A 14,160-nucleotide genomic window follows, 5' to 3' on the forward strand; every position below is an offset into this window, starting at 1 on the left:
CTTGGGGATTACCCCTGCAGTTGTAATTATCCTCCCATTTGGGGATTGACCACCTGAGTTAGATATCTTGACTATACTGTGTCTCTACTCCTCCTACTCATCTCACTGTGATTATTTCTTTTTCTTTTTTAGTTGCAAAAGGAGATCTTGTCTGCTATTTTCCACTCTTTCTCATTAATAGTTACTCTGTAAATGTATTTTGATGTGTCCATGGTGAGCTTAGGGTTTTCCTACTCTGCCATCTTGGCCACTCCCTACTTCTAATTTTTCTTAAAACCTTGTTATACTTTAAATGTATTTTCAAAAGTTATATTGTAGTAAAGCTTATAGTTATTTTGAATATTGAGCCTCTTAATAGAAAAGTGATTTAGTATTTATTTTTATCTTAATAATTAAAATATAGTGAAAAAAGACTGTGTTATAAATTGATGTAAACCACAAACTAATCAGTGCAATGAGAAAATGAAGTACCTTACAGATAAAGGTAAAAAGAACCCTTGAAAAATTTAGAAACAAACAACTAGGAAATTACTAGTAAGAAAAGAGTAATTATGAAATATGTGCTAGCAAAAATTCAGATGAGACACATAGATGTATTGCTCATAAGTGAAGAAATGGGGAAAATCCAGATGCAAGGTGGGTACAAAAAACATACTAGAATTTTACAAAACAAGAGACAGGCCAAATATAAAAGGCTATGTCTATCAGTAGCTAAGGAAATGACATTTTAAGATAGTCCGTAGGTAATTGAAACAAGCAGTAGGCAGGTAAGAAAGGTGCCTATGTTTGATACAAGCGTTCTATAGGCCTAAATTACAGAATTAAAGCCAAAAGTGAACCCTGGAGATATATCTTGTGAAAGATATTTAACTAGAAGTATACTGGTGGGCTGCCGTCTATGGGATTGCACAGAGTCGGACACGACTGAAGTGACTTAGCAGCAGCAGCATACTGGTTGGAAAAGTATAATGAATGCAAAAGTAGGAAGTCAAGAGATACCTGGAGTAACAGGCAAATTCGGCTCCGGGGTACAAAATGAAGCAAGGCAAAGTCTGACAGAGTTTTGTCAAGAGAACACACTGGTCATAGCAAATACTCTCTTCCAACAATACAAGAGAAGACTCTTCACATGGACATCACCAGATGTCAATACCAAAACCAATTTGATTATATTCTTTGCAGTCAAAGATGGAGAAGCTCTATACAGTTAGCAAAAACAAGACTGGGAACTGACTGTGGCTCAGATCATGAATTCCTTATTGACAAATTCAGACTTAAATTGAAGAAAGTAGGGAAAACCACTAGACGATTCAGGTATGACCAAAGTCAAATCCCTCAACGATTATACAGTGGGAGTGAGAAATAGATTCAAGGGATTAGATCTGATAGACAGAATGCCTAAAGAATTGTGGACAGAGGTTGGTGACATTGTACAGGAGGGAGTGATCAAGACTATCCCCAAGAAAAAGAAATGCAAAAAGGCAAAATGGTTATCTGAGGAGGCCTTACAAATAGCTGAGAAAAGAAGCGAAGCGAAGCAGAGGAGACAAGGAAAGATATACGCATCTGAATGCAGAGTTCCAAAGAATAGCAAGGAGAGGTAAGAAAGCCTTCCTCAGTGATCAATGCGAAGAAATAGAGGGAAACAATGGAATGGGAAAGACTAGAGATCTCTTCAAGAAAATTAGAGCTACCAAGGGAACATTTCATGCAAAGATGGACTCAGTAAAGGACAGAAATGGTAGGGACCTAACAGAAGCAGAGGATATTAAGAAGAGGTGGCAAGAATACACAGAACTGTACTAAAAAGATCTTCACAACCCAGATAATCACGATAGTATGATCACTCACCTAGAGCCAGACATCCTGGAATGAGAAGTCAAATGGCCTTAGGAAGCATCAGTCTGAACAATGCTAGTGGAAGTGATGGAATTCCAGTTGAGCTATTTCAAATCCTGGAAGATGATGCTGTGAAAGTGCTACACTCAATATGCCAGCAAATTTGGAAAACTCAGCAGTGGCCACAGGACTAGAAAAGGTCAATTTTCATTCCAGTGCCAAAGAATGCTCAAACTACTGCACAATCGAACTCATCTCACATACTAGCAAAGTAATGCTCAAAATTCTCCAAGCCAGGCTTCAACAGTACATGAACTTCCAGATGTTCAAGATGAATTTAGGAAAGGCACAGGAACCTGAAATCAAACTGCCAACATTCTAGAAAAAAACAAGAGTTAAAGAAAAACATCTACTTCTGTTTTATTGACTATGCCAAAGTATTTGACTGTGTGGATCACAACAAACTGTGGAAAATTCTGAAAGAGATGGGAATATCAGACCACCCGACCTGCCTCCTGAGAAATCTGTATGCAGGTCAGGAAGCAACAGTTAGAACTGGACATGGAACAACAGACTGGTTCCAAATAGGAAAAGGAGTACATCAAGGCGGTATATTGTCACCCTGCTTATTTAACTTATGTGCAGAGTATATCATGAGAAATCCTGGACTGGATGAAGCACAAGCTGGAATCAAGATTGCCAGGAGAAATATCAATAACCTCAGATATGCAGATGGCACCACCCTTAGGGCAGAAAGTGAAGAAGAAATAAAGAGCCTCTTGATAAATGTGAAAGAGGAGAGTGAAAAAGTTGGCTTAAAACTCAACACTCAGAAAACTAAAATCATAGCATCTAGTCCCATCATTTCATGGCAAATAGATGGGGAAAGAATGGGAACAGTGAGAGACTTTATTTTTTGGGTCTCCAAAACCACTGAAGGTGGTGACTGCAGCCATGAAATTAAGCAACGCTTGCTTCTTGGAAGAAAAGCTATGACCAACCTAGACAGCAAATTAAAAAGCAGAGACATTATCTTAACAACAAAGGTCCATCTAGTCAAAGCTATGGTTTTTCCAGTAGTCATGTATGGATGTGAGAGTTGGACTATAAAGAAAGTTGAGCATTGCTTTTGAACTGTCGTGTTGGAGAAGACTTTTGAGAGCTCCTTGGATTGGAAGGAGATCCAACCAGTGCATCTTAAAGGAGATCAGTCCTGAATTTTCATTGGAAGGACTGATACTGAAGCTGAAATTCCAATACTTTGGCCATCTGATGTGAAGAACTGACTCATTGAAAGAGACCCTGATGCTGGGAAAAATTGAAGGCAGAAGGAGAAGGGGATGACAGAGGATGAGATATTGGATGGCATTACTGACTAGATGGACATGAGTTTGAACAAGCTTTGGGAGTTGGTCTTGGACAGGGAAGCCTGTCATGTTGCAGTCCATGGGGTCACAAAAAGTTGGACAGGACTGAGAACTGAACTGAACGGCTAATGATTGGGGTAGGTAGAAAGTCACATATAGTTCAATTCTGGTTTTTAAATTTGAGAATGCACTCTATAGTGAATATTGATATCTAAAGATTAACAGAATGTCATCGTAAATACCCTATGAATTTTTATTTCTCTAAGTCATGTTCTCATGAATCTGTTCAAGAATGGTATTCTGAATCTTTGATTTACTTTCAGTTACCATGGGAAAGCAGATGGTGGGAAAGACTGAAGGCAGGAGGAGAAGGGGATAACAGAGGATGAGATGGTTGGATGGTATCACCAGCTTGATGGACATGAGTTTGAGCAAGCTCTTGGAGTTGGTGATGGACAGGGAAGTCTGGCATGCTGCAGTCCATGGGGTCGCAAAGAATTGGACATGACTGAGTGACTGAACTGATTTGAACTGAACATAAGGCTTCACTTGAAAAGTCCCTAGATAACACTGCTCTCTTATTAATCAAAAGTACCCTGGGTTTAACAAGTCACAGCAGGGATTTTCAAATTAGTTGTTATTGTTGTTCTTCAGCTACTAAGTCATGTCTGACTCTGCTACCTCATGGGCTGCAGCATGTCAGGCGCTTCTATCCTCCACTATCTCCTACAGTTTGCTCACATTCTTGTCCATTGAGTTGGTGGTGTTACCTAACCATCTCATCCTCTGCCACCCTTGTATTCTTTTGCTCTCAATCTTTTCCAGCATCAGGGTCTTTTCCAATGTATTGGCTCTTCGCATCAAGTGGCCAAAGTATTCAAATGAGTCCAAGAGTCCAGGTCTTTTCTGTTCCATAGGAGCATAAAGAGATAATGAGGCAATTGTATCCTTGCATAATGATTTAAATCAATGCATTCCTGCAGTGACATTCTAATATCCTTGATCTTAATCCTTCCCTAGGTGTCATACATGGGAGAATTATTATGAGTGTTAACATTTATTAAATATGTTAAGACTGCTGAGCACTACTGAGTGAACACAGGCGAGGCCATACCAGTAACCTTAATAAATTGGAAACCTGGAGCAGTCTGTTCCCAAAGCCTGCCCTGCTAGCTGTGGTACAGAGGGCACACTGCAGGTTTTCCTACCAAGTGAGACTGAAGTCAAAGTCACTCATTCATTCCTATTAAATACTATTTCATTTGATTCCCTCACTATACAGAAGAGGAGATTAAGAATCTAGAATCAAAAGGACAGTACAGATGTAGAACAATATATTCTAACTTTATTGCCTAGTTACTGATTCATACCTTTTAAGAATTAGCTGATTTCATGATTTCCAAGTATCAATTTGGTTAGGAGTATCCTAAGCAAGTAGATTTAAATGGAAATAGTTTGATATGGAGATAGACTATGAATACACAATTTAAAATGTCAAGAGAAGAGCACAATATACTAGAGGTTCTAATCAGGCAATTAATCAAGAAAATGTAAAAATTTACTTCTGTCTTTATTGGGTATCCAGCAGAGGAACCAGAGATCAAATTGCCGACATCCATTGGATCATCAAAAATGCAAGAGAGTTTCAGAAAAACATCTATTTCTGCTTTGTTGACTATGCCAAAGCCTTTGACAATGTGGATCACATTAAACTGTGGAAAATTATGAAGGAGATGGGAATACCAGACCACCTGACCTGCCTCTTGAGAAACCTATATGCAGGTCAGGAAACAACAGTTAGAACTGGACATGGAACAACAGACTGGTTCCAAATAGGAAAAGGAGTACGTCAAGGCTGTATATTGTCACCCTGCTTATTTAACTTATATGCAGAGTACATCATGAGAAACGCTGGGCTGGAAGAAGCACAAGCTGGAATCAAGATTGCCGGGAGAAATATCAATAACCTCAGATATGCAGATGACACCACCCTTATGGCAGAAAGTGAAGAGGAGCTAAAAAGCCTCTTGATAAAAGTGAAAGAGGAGAGTGAAAAAGTTGGCTTAAAACTCAACATTCAGAAAAGTAAGAACATAGCATCCGGTCCCATCACTTCATGGCAAGTAGATGGGGAAACAGTGGAAACAGTGGCTGACTTTATTTTTCTGGGCTCCAAAATCACTGCAGATGGTGACTGCAGCCATGAAATTAAAAGATGCCTACTGCTTGGAAGGAAAGTTATGACCAACCTAGACAGCATATTAAAAAGCGAGACATTATTTTGTCCGCAAAGGTCCATCTAGTCAAGGCTATGGTTTTTCCAGTAGTCATGTATGGATATGAGCGTTGGACTATGAAAAAAGCTGAGCACTGAAGAATTGATGCTTTTGAACTGTGGTGCTGGAGAAGACTCTTGAGAGTCCCTTGGACTGCACGGAGATCCAACCAGTCCATCCTAAAGCAGATCAGCCCTGGGTGTTCATTGGAAGGACTGACATTGAAGCTAAAACTTCAATATTTTGACCACCTGATGCGAACAGTGGTCTCATTGGGAAAGACCTTGATGTTGGGAAAGACTGAGGGCAGGAGGAGAAGGGAATGACAGAGGATGAGATGGTTGGATGACATCACCAACTCGATGGATATGGGTTTGGGTAGACTCTGGCAGTTTGTGATAGACAGGGAGGCCTGGTGTGCTGTGGTTCATGGGATTGCAAAGAGTCAGACATGACTGAGTGACTGAACAGAACTGATATTGATATCCATTAACAAATTACTGTAGCTTTAGTAGTTATTTTTAATACTCTTGTCATTTAACCTTTATACTAGAACTAAGTGGTTAACACATGACCATATTGTGGTATTAGTGTTTTCTGAGTTTGACTACATGCTTACTTTGGCAGGAAAAATTCCTTTTGCTAATTAGCATCTTTTCATTGTACTTCAAAGAACTTTCTTCTCTAAATCTTGTAAATCAGGTCTACTAATGCCAAATTTCCTCAACTTTTGTTTGCTTGGGAGAGTCTATCCTTCATTTCTGAAGGGCAGCTTTACTAGATAAAGTATTCTTTGTTGGCAGTTTCTTTTCTTTTAATAGTGTGAATAGATCATCACACTCTCTCCTGGCCTAAAAAGTTTCTGCCTTATAGAGTTTTCCTTTTATGTGAAGATTCTTCTTTATTTTGTTGCTTTAAAAATAATGTTTTTAGTTTTAGTTGGTTTGATCATAATGGGCCTTGGAAAAGAGTTTTTGAGTTGAAATTTTAGGGGGATTTAGGAGCTTTGTGAACATAAATATTCAAATCTTTCCCAAGATTTTAGAACTTTTAGCCGTTACTTCTTTAATAATCTTTTGCCCACTCATTTTCCCTTTCTTTTCTTCTGGGATTCAATCACACATGGGTTGTTTTTCTTAATGTTATTCCATAGTTCATAGTATTCTTTAGTTCTTTCATTCTTTTACAATATTTTTTAATTTTATTTTTCTTTGCTATCCTCTGGCTAGATAATTTCAAATGAATTGTCTTCTGCTTCACAGATTCTTTATTCTGCTTGATCCAGTCTGATGTTGATGCTCTCTATTGCATTTTTTACTCTTTATTGTTTTGTTCAACTAAAGGATTTGTTTGGTTCTTAAATTTTTTCTGTTAAATATTATTTTGTTCATATATTGTTTTCCTTATTTTGTTGATTTGTTTTTAATTATTTTCTTGTAGCTCACTGACTTCCCTTAAAATAACTATTCTGAATTCTGGATCAGGCAAATCACAGATCTCCTTTACTTTGGAGTCGATTACAGCAAAATTGTGTTCCTTCACTGGTATCATGTTTCCATGATTTTTCATGTTCCTTGAAGTCTTGTTTTGCTGTCTTTGTATTTGAAGAAGCAATCACCTCCTCTAGCCTTTATTGGTAGGTTTCAAGAGGGAAATGCCTCCTTCAGCTCTGTTAGGGATTCTGAGGCTTTCTCAGATCTTTTTTTGTGTTTACTACTGCCTTGCATTTCTTGTTTTCTTTGGTGAGAAATACTTAAGAACGTCTGCTTTCCTTTGATCCTGTAAAGCCAGGCCAGTTGCTGACAACCTTCTATTTGCTTTCCTCTGGATGGTACTGAATACAAGTTTATGTCCTTACTCCCAAACCTACAGAATCAGATCAGCTTACTGCATGTGTTCACTAGCTCTCACTGCTATTGAGAGGATGCACAGGAAGCTGGCCACAGGGAGGGGGTGTGTATGGGTGAGTAATATGGAGTACTGAGAAAGCCTGTGGGCCAGTTGGCCAGACCTGCAGTCAGGGCAACCTCCCGTGGTTCATGAATGGGCTTCTTCCTGGAGTCCATGAAATGGTTTTTGGGTCTCTGTCCCTTTGAATGCCCTCCAAGAGCCCTTGTTACTGTCTCCCAGCCACTCTCTACAGACTCACCCAGTGATACAGCATGCTTCAGCATTCTGAATAGAGCGAGAAGGGAATGGACCTCCCTGGCAGCATCCAGCACAGTGAGGAGAGCTGAGAACTCACTCACATGCTCCCACTTCCCCAGAGGGATACATTGTGGGCTGAGCAGGCTTCTCTTGGCACTTGAACTGTGCTGCCTTAGGGGAGAAATGACAAGAGTAAAGTGAAACCATTCTTCTTATTCTTCAGTGCACAGAGTCTTGGATAATTTATTGTTGTTATTCCATTGATGTCTGGAACTTCTCCGTTGATTCACAGGCTTCCACAAAGACACACTCATCCATGGAAGATTGTCAAAATTGATGTTCTTTGGGGGAAGGGTGGTGGAACACTCCTACCTGCCATTTTGATGACATTGCCTAACAAGGCTTAATATCATTCTTTTCGCCAACATAAATGTAATATAGAAATAGTTTCTACTAATGAAAAAATCTCTGGGGTTGACTGAGATGGGGTGGAAAGCTACCTCTGGAATATGGCCTCTCAGATTAAATTAAGCTGTCCTCTGCTGAAGTGGGCATTTGTGATTAGTGTCCTTGGAGAGTTGCCTTTATTCTCTGACACCTATATGACACTACAATAATTTAAAACTGATTTACAAGTATCATTACTGGGTGGATTGGGAGCTACAAAAGATTAAATGCTGTTCTTTTTCAAAAAGCTTATGAAAATGGGAGAGATCCATGCAGTTAAGATTTATTAGATGCTTTCTGTGTAAGAGGCAGCATTAGGCATTGGGGTTTTAGAGATGAGTAAGATGCTACCCATGCTTTCAAAGGCATCACCTTTAGCAGAGGAGAAGGACATGTAAACAAATAATTATAATTGCATAAGTAAAGCACAATGCTAGGGTTATACACACACACACACACACACACACACACACACACACACACTCACAGGTAGGTAGAGGAACCAAAACCTCCAGAGGGTTGTTGAATCAGGGGAAGCTTTCTCAGGAATAGAGACACTTAATTTCACTTTTGGAAGCTAGAAAGAAAGAAAGGATAGTTTAAGTAAAGGGTCAGCTCTGTGAGGACAGGCAGTCACAAGACAGCAGGCAGTGTTGAAGGAATCAATGTTAGTGCAAGGTTCCTGGGTCATGAAGCACTATAGCTTTTGTGACTGAAAGTTGGGTAGGTAAAGGCTGGATTGCAAATGACTTTGAACATTCAAATATCTCAACAAACAAACAAAAGTAACTAGGAAAAGTATTTCTCTTATTCACTTAGATGCCGAGGATTTTGTTAGATGAATTGGCTTTCTATTGAGTGATAGACTTCTCCTTTCTAAAAAAGTCAAGGCACAAAAATGACTGATGTTTAAGAGAGTTAAGGATCTTTATTGGGACCATCCAATGGTCAAGCTGAGAAGCACGTTGAATTTGGTGGCTTGCTATTAAGGTTCGCAGGACCCTGTCACAACTTCCTCAGACTACAAGTTTTTTTTTTTTTTTTTGGGGGGGGGAGGGGAGGAGCTACTTGACTGTCTCTTCTACCAAAGCTTAGACTCTCATCCCCTTTAACTCCTCTTCTTACTGATTTTATCAACCAAAATGTCAGTATCAGTGGTTTACTTTATCACATTAGGCTGTGACAGTGATGATGGAAGACTTGACTTTGAAAGAAATACTTTGACATTTTGCTTGGAAATGGTATAGCCAGTAGAGCATGCTCAAGCAACAGTAAATACTCAGAAAATGGCTATGACCCAGAAAAGAGGAGCCATTTGTTTTGTTCCAGAGGAAGAGAGGGAGAAAAGTTAAGAGAGGAAAAATGGAGGTTGTGGGAAGGAAGAGTGGGTCTGGAGAGCAGATATTAATAATAGAAGACTCTATGCTCTGTGATGTCACTCAAGTCTTCAAGTAAAAGTTGACTGAATTTCAAAGTGCTTGGTGAATGGGTTGTGTATGGGTTTGTTCATAAATCATTAAAATCATATGAATATGGGTGTTGGAGGTGGAGGGGAGGCTCAGCTAGAGGCCACGAGGCAAATAAAGCCAGAAGAGGTAAAGCTCTTTGAGTATTAATAGAAATTTTCAGGAGAACATTACCTTTCTTATGGCTACATTAAAGCTAATTCCATCCAGGTTTAAGGAGAGTTGGGATGGGGAGGATTCTCATGGATCACCTGAATTGCAGTTGTATTTGAAACATGTTTTCCTGGAAGTAATATGCGAAGCAAAAGAATAAGTATAAAGTTGAGAATTTCAGGGGTCCCTAGTCTACAGGATTTAATGCCTGATGATCTAAGGCAAAGCTGATGTAATAATAATAGAGATAAATTGCACAGTAAATGCAAGGCCCTTGAATTATCTCCAAACCACATCCACTCAGCCCTGGTCTGTGGAAAACTATTCCACGAAAGTAGTCCCTGGTCCCAAACTGGTTGGGGACCACTGAAAAATGCTGTGTTGGCGGGGCAAGCAGGCCTTTCACAACTCCTGCAGTAAGACTTGGCTCACATGAGGCAGATTGAACGTGTATTTTCTACTTGTTAAGGCTAACCTGAAGCAAGGTAGTTGGATTGGACCCTGAAGTTAACTTTGCTTCTGAGGGACTTTGTGTCCTTAGGTAACACTATCTCTGTCCTCTACAATAAAGCTGTGAAGTCAGCCTTCTTCTTTTCCTGTGTGGCTCAAACAGCCTCTGCCTTCCTAGGGCAGACACTCCACAAGCCAGCAGAAAACTATCTGATCAGGTATCCCCATCTCTGCTCCCTCTCCTGTTGCGGGCAAAGTGACCAGCCTACAGCAGGTACCAGCCACAGTTCACGTTCCTATCAAGAGCTCTTAAAAGCTACTCTTCAAAAATAAAGAAATTCACATTTCATCGCTTTCCACACAGCACTGGAGAGAGAGGTAAGGAAGCTGCAGACAGTCCTTTTGGATTCTCTGTTACCCAACTGCTTTCAAATGATGAATTCTGAAACTAGAGAGTAAAAGAAGAAAGGGAACTGAGACTCAAGTTCTGAGAGAGATAAAAAATATACTTGCTTTCTTTTCCTCTGTGGTGGGACTCCTACTGGCTGACTTACAATTGGGGGAAGAGATTTCTTTTAGGCTTTTCTTACAGGCTTCCCAGGTTTTCATGTACTTATGACAGTTAACTTACATGGTAGCAAGTAGAGGATTTAAACTCAAATGCCACGGGAGGGAAAGAATACAGATTCATCATTACTAGAAATATAGTTGTCAAAAATACAGTTCATAAGTTAGCATAGTTTTGATCTTGTTGCTTTAATATTATAATTACATGAATCATTGAGCTTTGAAAAGTTTGCCAAAATATTTTTAGTGAATTTATACTTGTTATCATGGGACTTGACATATGTAATAACAGTCAGAAATTAGGACAACAAATAACCAAATTTATTAACAACTCATTAGGTTATGCCAAGATACTTTTCTTTATGGAAATAGGGGATGTTGAATCTTATGTTCATGGAATTTGTATTTTAGTTACAGAGAAGAATGTGAAGTTGTAGACCAAATAGCGTGGTGCCTAATCAGAAAGGAATCCCATTACAGAAGAATCAGTAGAGTCTGGGATTGTCAAGCAAAATGCTTGTCTGGATTTGGAAAGAGGATGTTTTGTATAAAAAAAAAGTATGGGATGAGGAAACAATATTGAGGAGATTGTAGGGCAAATGCACACAGCCACTCTGGAGTGGAAGGTATGTCTTCAGGAGCAGAGGGTGATGGATTTGACTCTCGAAAGACAGATTTGACTCTGGTAGGATGGAGGTCTCATTGAAGGTTTTTGAACAGAAAAATAGCTTAATCAAATGATGGGAAGTCTTGCTGTACACGCAATCAAGGAATTCTACTGATGTTTAGTAATTCTGGTGACAGTGTTTGCATATCAGATAATCTGGCCTCTGCTGCTGTTTAGTACATTGGAAGAGCCAGGATATCCCTGGGTTTATGTAATCCCTTACCAAAACTCTTCCTTTCTCTCACACGCTTTCAAATTCACTCCAGTTCTGCCAGGACATTTCTCTCCATGTCCACAGGGTGTTATCACAGAACATGAAGTAGGTTTCAGTTTATGGAGAATGGATGGGGCATAGAGTGGTTAACAGGCTGAGTTCAGGATGCTTGGTTTACATTAGGTTTGGAGCAGGGATGAGAGGACTTTCCCTTCTTAAAAAACAAAATACTTAGAAATATCAAGGCTGATTGCTCAGGCTAACAACCTCCTTGACTAATTGGTTTAAAGTCCAAAAAGAATATTTTTTCAAGTGCCAAATCTTATATTGTCCCCTGATGGCAATCCAGGAACACATAGAAGTGTTCCTGAATAATTATTTTTCTAGTTTCTCCTTGACTTCATAGCTCCTGCAAGTCTTCAAGAGGAACATCTCACCCTGAGTCTTTGAGTGGACACTCTCCTCCCTCAGTCTACCCACCCTTCCCCATTTTTTCCAACTGGACAGGAAACAGAATATACAGTTTTGGGTTTAGTGCGACACTGTTGAAATTTCATTGAGACGAGAAAGCACTTCTGTACTGTGGAGGTTTTGGTTAGTCAGCCAGCCTCCCTTTCGAACTCCTGCTGTGTTGGGAGTATGAGAGGCAGAAAAGAGGCAGACAGTTCTCTTCCCAGGAACTTCTCCAAATAGTGAGACAGACTCCACCTGAGTCTGAGATGACCAACCCTTTCCAGCCCTGTGAGTCTTTAATCAGGCTGCTCCTTTGTTCTGGGAATGGATTGCCCAAACCTGGATGCAATGCCCAGTTTTTAAAGGCGGATGTCCCTGGAAAGATGAACAATTTCATCTGTAGCAGAATGTTTTGTGGCTCTTGTAAGAGGAAACCTCCATGCTTGCTTCACTGATACAGCTCTTTTTTTTTTTTACTTTATTTGGTTTTTAAAAATGATACACTAGTGAACTACTATGACATAGTTCTCAGCTTTGAATACAGCTCTGAATTTCTGTCAAAAGGGAGATTTACACCACCAGCTTATAGGTATTCATTTGACCCTGGAGTCATTCAGGAGTGATTTAGCCAATTAGCAACACTGACAGTTAATTGTTTGTTTGGTGGAGTCTGAGAAAGAAAATTTAAACTCACTAGCAATTTAACTTCATAGGAGGACAAAAAATTATATACATTTAACTGTAATACCCTGCTTATTTAACTTATATGCAGAGTACATCATGAGAAATGCTGGGCTGGAAGAAGCACAAGCTGGAATCAAGATTGCTGGGAGAAATATCAATAACCTCAGATATGCAGATGACACCACTGTTATGGCAGAAAGCGAAGAAGAACTAAAGAGCTTCTTGATGAAAGTGAAAGAGGAGAGTGAAAAAGTTGGCTTAAAGCTCAACATTCAGAAAATGAAGATCATGGCATGCGGTCCCATCACTTCACGGCAAATAGATTGGGAAACAGTGGAAACAGTATCAGACTTTATTTTTTTGGGCTCCAAAATCACTGCAGATGGTGACTGCAGCCATGAAATTAAAAGATGCTTACTCCTTGGAAGGAAAGTTATGACCAACCTAGATAGCATGTTGAAAAGCAGAGACATTACTTTGCCAACTAAGGTCTGTCAAGGCTATGGTTTTTCCAGTAGTCATGTATGGATGTGAAAGTTGGACTGTGAAGAAAGCTATGTGTCGAAGAATTGATGCTTTTGAACTGTGGTGTTGGAGAAGACTCTTGAGAGTCCCTTGGACTGCAAGGAGATCCATCCAGTCCATTCTGAAGGAGATCAGCCCTGGGATTTCTTTGGAAGGAATGATGCTAAAGCTGAAACTCCAGTACTTTGTCCACTTCATGCGAAGAGTTGACTCTGGAAAAGACTGATGCTGGGAGGGATTGGGGGCAGGAGGAGAAGGGGATGACAGAGGATGAGATGGCTGGATGGCATCACCAACTCAATGGACGTGAGTTTGGGTAAACTCTGGGAGTTGGTGATGGACAGGGAGGCCTGGCATGCTGCAATTCATGGGGTTGCAAAGAGTCTGACATGACTGAGCGACTGAACTGAACTGAACTCTAATAGCATTGTTATTGATATTATGTTTCTTGGTACTGTAAGTGGCTGAAGAACATGCGAAATGATAAATGATAGCATTGGAAGCCAGTCTTTGAAAATGAGTATTATTAATACAAACAGCCAATGAACAGAGCATTCAGTTATAATGGTAAATGTACTAAAATGGAATGACTGTTGATTAGACTGCTGCCAAATAATTCTTATTAAATTTAATGAAATCAGTGGGCAGTATTCAGCTTTATCTTCATAAACTTCTAACCACTTATAGTGGAATTTCCCTTTTACTGAACTAAGGGTTTACAAAGAAGGTTCTGAATTGATTTCAAGAGGTGTGAATTGCATGGTGATCTCCACTTTTCATGAGCTATGGCATTTTGCCTAAGCCATTCTCCCTTTCCAAGCCCCAGTTTGTCACCTACAAAACTAAGTCATTTACCCAATGAGCTGAGGATATCATAGGGGAGGATGACATGGTCCCTGTTCTC

Source organism: Capricornis sumatraensis, chromosome 2 (genome assembly GCF_032405125.1).
Source record: "Capricornis sumatraensis isolate serow.1 chromosome 2, serow.2, whole genome shotgun sequence".
Taxonomy (NCBI): Eukaryota; Metazoa; Chordata; class Mammalia; order Artiodactyla; family Bovidae; genus Capricornis; species Capricornis sumatraensis.